The sequence below is a fragment of the Opisthorchis viverrini genome, assembly GCF_000715545.1.
Source record: "Opisthorchis viverrini unplaced genomic scaffold opera_v5_43, whole genome shotgun sequence".
Classification (NCBI taxonomy): Eukaryota; Metazoa; Platyhelminthes; class Trematoda; order Opisthorchiida; family Opisthorchiidae; genus Opisthorchis; species Opisthorchis viverrini.
This window is the reverse complement of record NW_008751699.1, coordinates 528,579-541,926: the sequence shown is the minus strand read 5'-3', so window position 1 is coordinate 541,926 and position 13,348 is coordinate 528,579.

Here is a 13,348-nt window from a genome sequence, read left to right as displayed (position 1 = left end):
ATAACATGTGTCATATTTTGACGATTTTGTGCGTCTAATCCCAACAGATCATCGCAGTCAGTAACTATCTGGGTTTGGGTGGGATAACTCCAAGCTTGGGAATTTTGACTTAAAGGGAAGTTGAGATACGTGAGAATAACTGGCAACCTGTATAGAATTGGCTACACAGTTCAGGTTTATGTTTGGAAAACCTCTCGCCAAGCCACGTCATTCTTTATTTGAGGGAGCGGTCATCTGTTTCACTGACCAAACAAAGTCAAGTTATACGAAAATGCGTTGTTCGGTGACACTTAATTTTGCATAAATGACAACAAACGACCTGGAACTCAAAGCCGCTTTCTTTTTACCTGTAGGCCTGTTAGGTCAAGACTTCTAGGCTTTTTTGTATACGCACTACAGATTAGTCCTAGTAGGGGTTAAATCACTGTACAGTACAACTCAAATGATTCACGGCTGCAATATTAAATCTAACGCCACTCGCTGGATTACTTCAACCAAAAAACTCATTCACCCCAAAGCTACACTCAGTCTGTGTGGGCACTATGTAGATAATGTACACTGTCTACCCAGCTAACACAGCACAGAGCCCTGCAATTTGGACAAAAATTTCAGAGTTATTATGCTCATGTCGAATGCATCATTACGCGGACTTCGTGTCGTCACGGTTAGATCTCCTGATCTATTTACAGAGTATGGTTTCAGAAAAATCCAGATGGCAGTGGCAGAAAGACAGTAGGTTATCTCGAAGAAAATGCGTCATGTACAAGTGAAATGATGATAACGATAATGATAGTGACTAGTAAACCAAAGGGGTATGAAGAGAGCGAAGTTCTTCAGTGGCCAAAAAATGTGACATATGAAAGGTACCAAACTTGCTAAAACGGATTTACACTGTTTCAAAAACTTTTCTAGGATATAAGGCAACAAAATGCTCTAAACTCAGAGAGTGGAGGCTGTACGGAGTACTGTCATCCGGGGTGTGTAAGTGAACAAACCGCTTCTGCGTAGGCCATTTGAATTGCATACTCAATTTCAGAGCAAGAGCTGTACATCTTCGGAGGTGAGGGGAATCGTTCCATAAGTTACTGCCTAAAACTTAGGGGCTCATTCTGTGAAAGCCGCAACAAAAAGTTTACAAAACCAGCCAACGGAAGTCACTAAGTAGGTATTATCATCTTAAAAGATTATATGCAATAAAGGGTTCTTACTGTAGACTAAACTTTTACATTTAACGGACTTCCGGTTACCGATCGCTGGTGATTTCCCGGTTTCGGTTTTTAGAAAGCTTCAACTGCAGTTTTTGAACCCTGGGTTCTCTGACTCACTTTGGTTGAAACAATAATGAAACCTAAATCGCACGATTAGTGGCACCTCCAGCGGCTACTGCTCTGAAGACTGGGGTAAACAGAATGCTTCGAAAACATGTTCACCTGATCTGCTGGGGTAGGAAACCTTGGTGTAGTTAGCTTCTTAGAAGAGGGCATCCCTTTATTAATTGTTTTAGGGTATGTAGGGGATAATTTTAAGGTGTATTTATATGCGGAAACGTCCTCACTAAATTATTCTTGTTTACCACCGCAAACCAGCATCGTTGACATACAACACATCATGGTGGGAGCTGAATACAACACATCGCATTATGTTTCTTGTTCAAGATGCGCGGCATCATAATAGAAAGTCGAATTATTTGAGGATGTGGATGACGTGACAGACATACATTACCGAATTGCGTATGAGTGAGTAGTGGCCGCACATTTCATTGATTGCTGGGGTGATATTGATACTACTGAGCATGATTAAGTGACTAAGAGTAAAAAGAAGACTATTTCACCTTCTCGTTTACTTTGTTTGCATTCCTGCCGATTCTCAGTTAATTGTGAGTAAGCAAACCGCTTCGCTGTGTGCACGTGTGGTTGCAACCGATCTAATGAGGAAGCTGATAGCATTGTTTTGATTAGCAACAGCAGAACGTCTGCGCGTTGATGTGTGGCGTGGTTGTGATATCACACTTACAGGAAACTTATGCCCAAATCGAAGTATGGTATAGTGTCAGGAGGCAAAAACAAATTTCCGAGAAGGTTAAATCCATCCGGATTCATTTTGGAAACCAGCTGTTCAGCATTTAGAATATGCTCATTGACTACTGGTGTTGATTTACTAGATAACGAGCGCTTCAGTTTTTGTCTTAATCATTCATTCTATGTACCATGATCCCTCCAAAAGATGCTTCCCCGAAAATAGACTCTTGCTTCTGAACTGTGTAGAAAAATCAGTAGTCGAAATACCTTTAAAAGATGTTTTTTTGTTCATCGAGCCTGACATTTTTCTTGCACATATTTCGTCATGCGCCGACGAGAGATTATCCGTTCACCCGCCTACTGACGGTTTTTGTCGATTGTTTGTGAAACCTGCATGCAAGCTGTCGAGCCTGGTGAGTAGATCAAGTCCACCTGATCAACAGCCAGTCCCTGAAGTTACTGAAAACATCACAAACGAGAGATTCAGCTGAGTTCCAAGTGAGTCTCTCGCAAAGCCAAATTAGTTAGCAAATGATTGTACTTTGCTAATTTCGTGCGATTTGGTTTCGAGTAGAACGTAAGGTTGAGGTAAACTCGGGGACTGCGCCTACCTGATGAGCCCCAAGAAGAGCGAAACCGGTCGTGGGCTGTCGATAAATTTTCAGCAACATTATGAGTAGTGCATTAATAATATACATATGTATCGCGATATCTCGAATATCGTAGTGACTGGTGCAGCACATTCTGCCAGCCACCATCTATTGTGTTCTTCCCTCACAGAATGACCAGGGAAAACCACGACCGTTTCTTACGTGACTGTTGGTGTTTTTTCGCATATGAATACGGTTACTTAGGGGAAATTGTGTTTTCTGCATTTCAAACAGCATATCTTTCTAAGACACGAATGAAACCATCTTTTCCAAGGTTTTTCATCACTGTGAGAAGGCCTTATATTATGCGCTTAATTTGCTCTACTGTAAAGACCCTATTGAGCCCACAGACTTGTCACAAATTACATGTTCAGACTATATAGCTGGCTCCTCGAGTCAACATGTGTGAACCCTGAGGATTATTAAAGGATGATCGGCGCTATATCCTGCCAGAGTGCGAGTTAATCAGACCGCTGATCATCCGCTCGTGGCCGAAAGGTTAAGAGTTCGCACTTAAGGGAGGGAGGTTGACGGTTTCGGTTTGAGTCTCTCTAGTGTTCCGTGAGATATCCACTGCTGGGGGTTCCCATAAAGGAAGAAACGGCTGTACGATGCTTCTCCCCCTTTCAGCATAGTTTGGCCTCGCTGACAGGATGAATTCTCTACCAAAGAAGAGAAGGGTCGGCTGCCACCATGCATTATCCTGAGCTATTTGTGATGGTTCACTGCAAGGAAAGGTAAACAGTAGTGTAGCAACGAAAATCTTTTTATGGCTCACTTCGTCCTAGAACAGATGATACAATATGTGTAATTTTTTCAACATTACGTAGTTGACAGACAACCTGTTTGGGTATCGGATGAAACCTGGCAGCTTCTAGAATTCTTCAAGAAACCAAAAAAATATTACCACCTTTGGGTTATCAGAGGAATAGCCAGGTACTTTCCACCATGGTGTGCAGTTGGGTGAGCACTGATTTCTCCTCGGATGGTGACGAAGCGGTTGCCAGTCAATTGCCAAGCTCGGCGATCAGATCAACAGCCACCTGATTAATAGACAGTCAACTCACCCTAGCCATTTTAACACATTACCAATGTAGTTACCTCCCTAAAATATTGGCTTACGTCGTAATTGTTAACGTCTGTACGAGGTTCCAGCACCTCCAAGAGTAATGAAGAACTGACCTCGGATTTCGTCTTTGCAAACCCTAAAAGGGACCGAATTATCTTTGTTGGCAGAGTTGAATTACTAAACTTTTTAATCCCTTTTACGAATCAAGACAGATAACTACGTATTTTCTTTCAGGAGCTTCTCATAAAAACATCAAGGGAATGGTAGTTTACAATCACACTCCTAACTTCTACGTCAAGTAGGAAAGCTTTATCTCACGACCTGATTCTGTAAATCCCTTTCCTCGTGCACTTTTTTCGTTCATGCTGATTGGTGCAAATGGCCTGGCTGTCGCTGTGGTTCTCCGACCAGCTGTTTTAGTGAAGCTTACTAGGATAACTCGAACAACAGTGTTGTTTTATTGCACATTCGCCCAGAAAATCCCCTAGTTTCCGCATTGGCATAAATCTTTGGAGACGTTGTGGGTATGTTACAGTGATGTGCAGTGGCGAACACGTATGGCCTGAGCAAAACAGTATGGCGCGTATTTGGCGTGTGCTTCTACTGGGTGAATAACACACATAAATCGATGTGCCGTATGACAGTAGAAACCAGAGCAGCGACGTATTTCAATCGATGAAGCATCGCATTCAACCAAACCACAAAAGCCAACACTAACCGAAGCATTCAAAAACGATGCTAATTTAGATATGGTGTTGATAGCAACCAATACATCGTGGCATATCCGGCAGCCAGAAATTTGTTTAGGCTGCCTGCTGCGTCGTACTTGGTTCGCAGTGCCTGGAAACAAAGCGAAAGGAAAAATCACTGATTTTTGGAACACACTTACACGTGCGTTCAGGTTTGACGGGAGAAAAACCATTTTCCTACAACTTGCTTCCGGCACTCACTGTCGCAAGCAACAGTATGTGTTCTGATGAGAATTCCGATCGTGGATTGTAGTGACCCATGAAATCAATAGAGTCGTCCTGTCCTGAGTATGAAGCACTCGTTTTACAGTAAACATTGGCTAAGTTGCTCTACAATTGAGCGAGAATATGTGAGAATCGTTCAGTTAGACTGAGGTTATCGATGAAGTTGAGCTATCACACGGACTTGGGGTCAAATGTTCCCATGCAGCTGTACCAATTCATATCATACGACACCCTGCCAGACTACCCTATGCTACACTGTCCGAGACTATACCACACAGTGTTTTACGATGCTATGCTGAATCAAACTGCAGAGCGCTTCACTACACAATGCCACACTATATCTTAGCTTGACATATTATGCTACGTTATGATGTATACTAGACTGAAATATATTACGATGAACCGGTAATGCGCCAGTCGGTAATGGTCAAACCATTAGGTTTCTGCATGTAGTGGTATGATTGCCTATCGTTTGCACGTTGTCATATCCCCTTCTTGTCCTTGGTACCTATGTGGATGGGGAGGGAGCCGAACCCATGCTTTAATGCCAGCCTGAAAGGACTTCACGAGGTCAACAAATTCCCTTAGACAAACCAACTTCCATGGTGCTTCTGTTCTGACGGAGCTGAATGCTTTGGTGAGATGCACAATCAACCCGTACTTTGATTTGTCTTCCCTGAAAAATCAAGTCCGCCGTAATTTGACGGTTTCAGCAGCCACACAGCTCTTCAGGAACGTTGTCCTTCTGAATACAACCGACCGATTGAGTGAGCTGCATACTAGCTAATGTAGCGCTTTTTGTGCATAACACGATCGATTCCGCCGCGATTCTCCGTGTTCCAGCTCTTCACGTTGTCCTTCTGAATACAACCGACCGATTGAGTGAGCTGCATACTAGCTAATGTAGCGCTTTTTGTGCATAACACGATCGATTCCGCCGCGATTCTCCGTGTTCCACGGACCATATCAACCTCTATGCTGAGTGATTGTCGTTCAATTTTTGATGGTGAAGTTGGGTTTACAGCGAAGATGCTCCACTTGCAATGGCTCCACAAGTAAGCCATCTAATCCCGCTGCTCTCCCATTTCGCAGCGGCCGTTTTCGGCTGTCGGTGTAGGTAATTCATCCAAGTTGGTCTGTATTTGGGGCACGTGGGCTATGCTGCCCAAATTCACATCTCCTGATCGATTGAATTAAGTTTCTCACCGACTTGTCTGCCTTGTATCAGCGAAAGTTATTACATATTCGTATCTACGTATGACCGCAGCTGTTCACCCCGTGTGATCCATCACCCGTTTTTTGTCTTCCGTAGGTATGTCAGAAGCTTGATCTTCGAGCCGCCGTATCTGTCAGATCTTGGACTGTATTTTCAAGGGTAAAGCTTTTACTTGAGCTTTAATTCTGTAACCTGTGAACTACAGCACAGTTAATTCGTCCTTCGTAAGAGTCATCCGCTTTTTGCGAATCGTGAACCAGCAGAGAGATTCGAGCTGTCAGCCTCCCGACAGAAGACAGTACCTGGATGTTTTCGTATTTAAACCGACTGGCTTTTGGGAGACTCCGTTATTCACAAGTCTTAGCGTTGGAGGTTCGCAAAACTTCACTGCAGTGTACTGGTGCTTCAGTTTGCAAGCATCCATCTCTTGGACCTGTAGGTGGCACTGTTCCGGGTATTCTGTCTCGTACCACTGTGATCCGTATTACATTCAGCTCCACGCATCGCCCTCCCCCCCCCCCCCGAGCTCGCCTAATATGCGCCATCCGTTTCACATTGAACCATGTGTCTGTTGATGCACAAGCTCTGTACACACCTCTAGTAGTCTTTCAACGTTATCCTTCATTAGTTGGATTTCAAATGCACCCAGTGTCCTATTCTAGACTTTTGAGTCATAATCATCCCTAGTAACGAAATTTTCCAAAAGGAAGATATCAGTTGAAGGCGTGGATCCGATCAAGTTCGAGGGTTTACCATTAAATTTGTTCTTTTCTTCATGCAGGTCTGACGCCATGGAGACAGTGATGCTGATAAATGGGCTATGCTCCACTGCGATGTATTGAAATATACTGTACTGCTATAGTGCACCTAGTACATCATACTACACTACACTGTATTGTATTATACCTCCACGTGCTACAAACATTCAGCTCAGCTGGTCACTAAATGGTGAATCCGGAGCAATTCTCAACTGAACATCGTAATGCGTCTTGTGAAGCACACACTCTAGGCTTATAGACCTCGTGCGTTCATGTGATCGTAGTTCAGTAAATGAGGCACCCAAAAGACAAATAGCCTTCTGGTATTTTTATATTTTCACATTCTTGCATGAACGTAAATAATCCAATGGGTTGATCGGTGGTCAAAAGAAATCCAATCTCTGACCGTATTCGAGTTGAAAAAAAACTGCTGAGGGCATTCCACGAATACTTCAGTCACGCGTGTAGTTTGTCGTTTGAATTTAATCGCGCAACTTAATTCATTTCTTGCACCTCCGAGTCACTTTGCTGTGAAAAAAAATTAATTTTTCTGTTCAGACAATGAGTGACTACAAAAATAACTTGTAGATCATTCTGAGAGGTCGTTAGTCCATGAAAGAGTGGACGCCAGATCATCGAACTCTATGACAATGGGTAAGTGGTGTTATTTTATGTACACGCTGACTGCCGGCCACTCATTGCTGATTGACTTGGGTTGTGTTTCCCTATCTCCCTAGAAACTTGTGAGACGTCTTGGGGTAGCTGAAATTCCGTTTGCCTAACACAGGGTGTATGCCCATTCGCTGATGTGTAATAATTCAGCGAGAAGCGACTATTTCTGGGTACTGAAGCCTATCATGAACCCATTGTCTTATTCTCAAAACCTGATTATAACCAACAAAATTCACACAGTCATCTATCTTTCTAAGCGCAGCAGACCACGCTGGATAGCCTACCAGCGTCTACTCATCAGGGTTAACAAAAGTCTGTCCGCTCTGTCTGCGGTGTACAGACAGTTGCTGGTCTGGGATTTTTCCAGTAAAGCAAACCAACTTATCTCTAAAATCTGTATTCTCCGTATGATGAGACCTTCTGATCAGTTGAGAATTCTCATCATATGAAACTCAGTAAAGTATACACTCCAACAAACATAGTCGAACAATTTTCACCAACCTTATGAGTACTATGTTACAGCTCCTCCAACAGTCTGAACATTAAATTCCTCTCTGCAGTAAATCAACTAGAACCAAGAATAATACGTTTTAGGCACCGATCTATAGAACTACCAGTTTCTCCTGAAGTACGGAGAACAACTCAGATCTGACAGGAAAAGGCTCGTTCGCTGCCCTCTAAGTTCATCCGGTAATGAAAACCTTGAATGACCTAATTTGACGATGCTGCGTAATAATGATGACTCGGATGAACTGGTTGGTTGCTACCTTGCTGATCTACGATACTGAAGCATCAGTGTTGAACACTGATGTTACAAAGTCGATGCTGATCATAATGATAATGATGATGATGGTGATGATGATGGTGACGATGATAATGATGAACTCACTGACCGAGCTTGACAAACTTTTCATCAGTGTTCCAGGAGCAATCGTCACTGCACTCTGAGGATATGGTAGCCAATCAATATTCTGGAAACGGCTTGCGATTATTCACCCATTCTTCTGATTGGAACCAAAATAGCGGATCATGAGGTATTTCCTCATGTGGTTTCGTTTACTGATGCATTCAGAGTCTGACCACTTGCTTCTGTTTTTTCAAGTTTCATATGGTGAATTGTAAGTTCCTGATGGTTTGGCTACCATAATCATTATCATCAGAGATAGCAGTGTCAGTGTTCACAATGGTGCTTCATCGCCGTGACGGTTTGGAAAACGTATTTGAAAAAAACGGATAGGAAAAAATGGTTTACATTTGTCTACTTCAAGAGGACGCAAGTAAATAACCAATGCCTAGTAACCCAGACTATGATGGATCATGATAAATCGTGTGAAATGGCTTGCCTCGGGAAGGGCTCCAGCATGAATTAAAAGTGTCATCTTGAATTTTTTCATCAGCATCATTCACGATACAAGTGAAGCATGTTTTTTACTATCCACTGGTGAGAACCTGGGTCGCCCCGATCCAGTGAGTTCCTTCATTGAAAGGACGTAGCGACAGTTAAGTCCAACATTTAATCAGGTACCATTTTGTGTCCCAAATTGATTGTGGTAACCAAGTTGATATGCCGCGTCTTCAGCCCTGGATAAGAATTGTACATCGTGCCGTAGCCTTTGTTGCTGTTGATTTGTCGCGAAGAGACTAGGGATTGTCACTGGGCGACGATTGGCGCATCGCTTAACTGGAGAGTATTCTGCAGCATCCAAAGGGTCCCTCCTGCCAAGTTGGTTACTAGATAGACGTCTGGAAAGCACAATTTCCTTGCTTGCCAGGTTAGGGGGTTGGAACAAGTGTGACACTTTGTCCCCCAAAATTTCGGGCTACTGCAATAGTCTTAAGCTAACCATCGATGTCCTGCGGTGGGCTTTTAATCTGGAGGCTTTGGTTGAAGATCTTAGTCATCCATGTGTCCAGGTTTGGGCGCATCGGTAATATCTCAGCTCACAGAGACCTTTGAACTCATCGTTGTATTACAGTGTGTACCGTTGGCGTATTGTCGTCACTGATGATGATGTTGTTGGCAGCTTGCCGAGGGAGAGTTGGGCCCTCACGAACCCACCAACCCAGCTATTTGTCGGTGGTAAAGTCTGTGTCAATACATAACCATAATATATGAACTGGTTTCGTACTGGAAACTTAAAAGCGATTTAACAAGCCCAACTAGAATGTATCATTTCCCACAGGGCTGTTCCTACGAAAGTATACAAACGTTCCATTAAAATAGTCAAAGTTCGATAAAACAAATCCCGCGTAAACACTGGCAAACATCGTTGGGAAATTCTTTTATTCCGCCCGTAGATTTCAGTGGCATTCAGTCAAACTACTAGCCGGGAGGTCGCAGGTTCGAGACTCCTCGGAGTTTCGTGAGATGCGCACTGCTGATGATTCCCAATAAGGATGAAACAGCTGTACAGTGCTTCTCCGCTTTTCAACATAAATTGGCTTCGCTTACAGGACGACATTAGATCGTATTCTGTCAGAGATGGGGACAGCACAGTTGAAAGCTATAACAACCCTTGTTGACAATGTACTGAAGCGCAGTCGTTCTAACCTAGTTACTCCATGTGTAACTCGGTTGGTCAAACGGGAGGAATCGGTAGTTTGGTGCAAATGTGATAACTAACTGGCTCCACCTGGTTAGAGGACTTTTATCAAGGCATGCTCTTATGCGGTCTATATCAAACCGTCACGGAGCAACCAGTGAATTGCTTACGATTGGTTTGATCTGATTTCTAATCAACACCGACTCTATTCTGTTGTCACACTAGGAGAAGACAGTATCAGTAGGCATCTGGTTCACCGCCTGGCTGTCCACTCGCACGACAGTCAGCACTTCCGTGTTAATTTATCATGGGAAAACGGTTACCCTACTGAAGTTTGCGAGGAATAGCGGTTGGCACCAGCTAGTTTGTGTAAAGGATTAGTGCAGTACTGCCATGCTCAGACCAGCTGGTGGCTTTCACTGGACCTTTCAGTATCTGCACTTCTATCCTATTTCCCCTAATTTTCATCGGCATTAGCTGCTTTCGAGTCACACCGAATTAATTTCGATGCAAACTGCTTGTGAATTACCTACTAGACGAATAGTCTGGTCACTGACGACGGCAGACAAGCTCCGATCAACATATATGTTCGCTTAAGTCTGTCAGCCGAACCACCGACTGGGTAGCGAGAAAGCAGAGTTTTAGGGATCTGGAAATCTACCAGTGATCACATAGAAAGTTAATAATTCGTCAAACTTTTGTTCTAAGTTGGAGATGCTGGTTGATCGTGTATTCCTGAGAATGAATATCTTTCCATTGTTGTCACTGGTGTTCGTAATGTCCTTGATGGTCCACATACTCAGATTATCCTTCTCTGTCATTTGTTTGATCATGTTTCAAGTCGTAACTGCCTCTTCAGCTCTAAATTCTGTCAGCAAAATGGTATTATTAATGTAGCCGCGGTAGAATGCGAGTGGAAAGCGAGACACAACAGCATTTCCGTCATGTAACTTCAGGTGTTCGTTTTCAATTTATGCACTTCGTACATCTGGTGTGCACTTTTTCTGATAATATTGTGGGCAGAATATTGGCACAGCAGGTTGGCAATGAGACCAAGTGTCTAGACAATTAGGTCTCAGCATAATAATGGCTGAAAGTATCTAGCGTCGATTCAACGGAATTGAAAATCAATGTCGCTTAACATGAAGCCACGCGCCACCAAGAACTGACGGGTGGATAGAGATCAACGAATCGCGGACAACGGCAGATTACTGGTTCTGAGGTTGAATGAAATTTAATCAATCCCCGAGTTTCTGTCAACTTTATGTTCTACCTGAAACCAGCAACCTTATGAGTAATACATTACAAATATACGTGTATCGCGATGTCTCGAATGTCCTACCAACTGGAAAATGAGGCGGCCTGGTGCAGCACATTCAGTTGCCTGGGAACATCACAAATGAGAGATACAGCTTGGTTTAAGGGGGTCTCTCGGAAAACCAATTTATTCGCAAACTACAAACGTAACTGTAAAGAAGTGTTCCATGTTTCCACGAGCGCGGCAAACGAAAGCGTTCAGTAACCCCTTTCAAAGTTACGAAATGGCATATCGCTCGAACTTTCCAGTTGTTTTGGAAGCTCTTATCAATTTGTGAAAAAACTTGCAAGCTTTCTCATCAGCACTTTTGAGATATTTGGGATCACATAACTGAACTGGCATTTTGTCACTAGAATTGGAAAGGGAGAATCGAAGTGAGAAACTGGTGAACTGGCACATGCAGTGTGCATAGTAGTGTGATTTTCGATAACTCACTGCTTTCAAGAGGTCTCGTAAATAGATACCTCAACACCAGTCTGTGTGTCTGATACATCTAGAAGACCAAAGGCACTACTGGAAATCCGCATCGAAGACAAGTAACTTCAATTTCTTCACTGACTTTTGTGCATGAAAACCGTAGTTTTGCCATTCGGCCGGTGCCAAAAGTATGTACGGATGAAGGAAACGAAAGGAACGAATTTTTGTGAATCACTTGGGAATGTGAATAGATGTCAACTGCTGGTCGCATGATCACCCACTGTTCGCCGCGTTCTTCGAATCGATAAGAGTTGTAACTGACAGTCGTAATGCTACCCGGTTCGAACGGAGTTGTTTTTCTGTAGCCTGATAAATGGCTTTATTCACGCGTAATTCCGTCCCAAAATCTCGACCCTCTGGTTTGATTGGGAGCAAGCAAGATCATAGGGAGACCAGCGACATAGGGAGATACTTGCAGAAGTCGACAAACCCCGATAAGTAACACTCCCGAAGGATGCTCTGGATGAAATTCAGGTAGTAAAACCGTACGCTGAAGCAGCATACTTTTCGGTTTTCAGAACCATGGCGAGAGCTGAAATGGGAAACTTAGACGCCGTGTCAGCGTTATGCATAAGTTAAATTCACCAGTGTAACTTTAGTTCGGAATGAACAACTGCTCACGGATGGAAATTGATTACCAATACAGAAAAATCAAAACAGCAGCTGGCCGCATTCAGGGTTAGCAGCTTTTGTGTTATTTGTTTGGGCTTTTTTTTATAAATCTTCTTAGAATTAAACTGGAGTCATGAAGCGAAATAGACTCATTTGTATACCAATTTGGTTTTGACGGGTGACTCACCTGGAACCCAGTTGAATCTCTCGTACATTTACTGATTTTCCATAATTAACAAAATTGTCGTGATTTTGCAACTATATACATATATATGTATATATACAAATATATACATATATATATTCCAGGTCTGCTTAACGCTTAACTCAAGTGGACCATTGTAGCGATTGTTTTAGGTTTCTGAGAGACAGAAAACGTAAATGTATCCGAAAAACGGACAAGAATCTTCATTTTAGTTATCCAGTGACGAAGTAGAGCAGGATGGTGTATTTTTTCACGCTAAACTAATCGCTATCCATTCATTTTGGACCACTGCTTCTTGAATTTGTTTGTGTCGGGACTCCGTTTTGTAATAATCTAACAGTCGGCAATCCTCATGCTTCCCGCTGATTTGTTGATCGATTGATTAGCTGGTTTACCATTCGATGAAATCCGTCATTATTTCACCTGATGAGGGGTGTAGACACATGAGGCTGTCGGTTTCCAAATCCACACATTTTTGAATTCTCAGTGTCGATGTCGCATTTAGGCAGGAATCTTCCGTGGAAGGCATTTGAACGACCACATTACAGAAGGCTAGTTCAGTACAGTTGCAATATACTGCATAACCTACAACTCATAGACTGGCACTGTCCGTTATGGCCATTGTGGTGAAATAATTGGCAGGAACCTGATTGACCTTGGACAAAACTGACCGGCCATTGGCCACCGTTGTTCGCGCCCGATTCAGCTCGAGCGTAGAACTTTGTTTTCTTGACAGTCAGTCATCTTGTACGCATGCTTACTATTATTATCATTTATTTTTGAAGAGCATGGTCACAAACATAAAAAGTGAGTGAGAGCGATGAATGCGAAAGAGT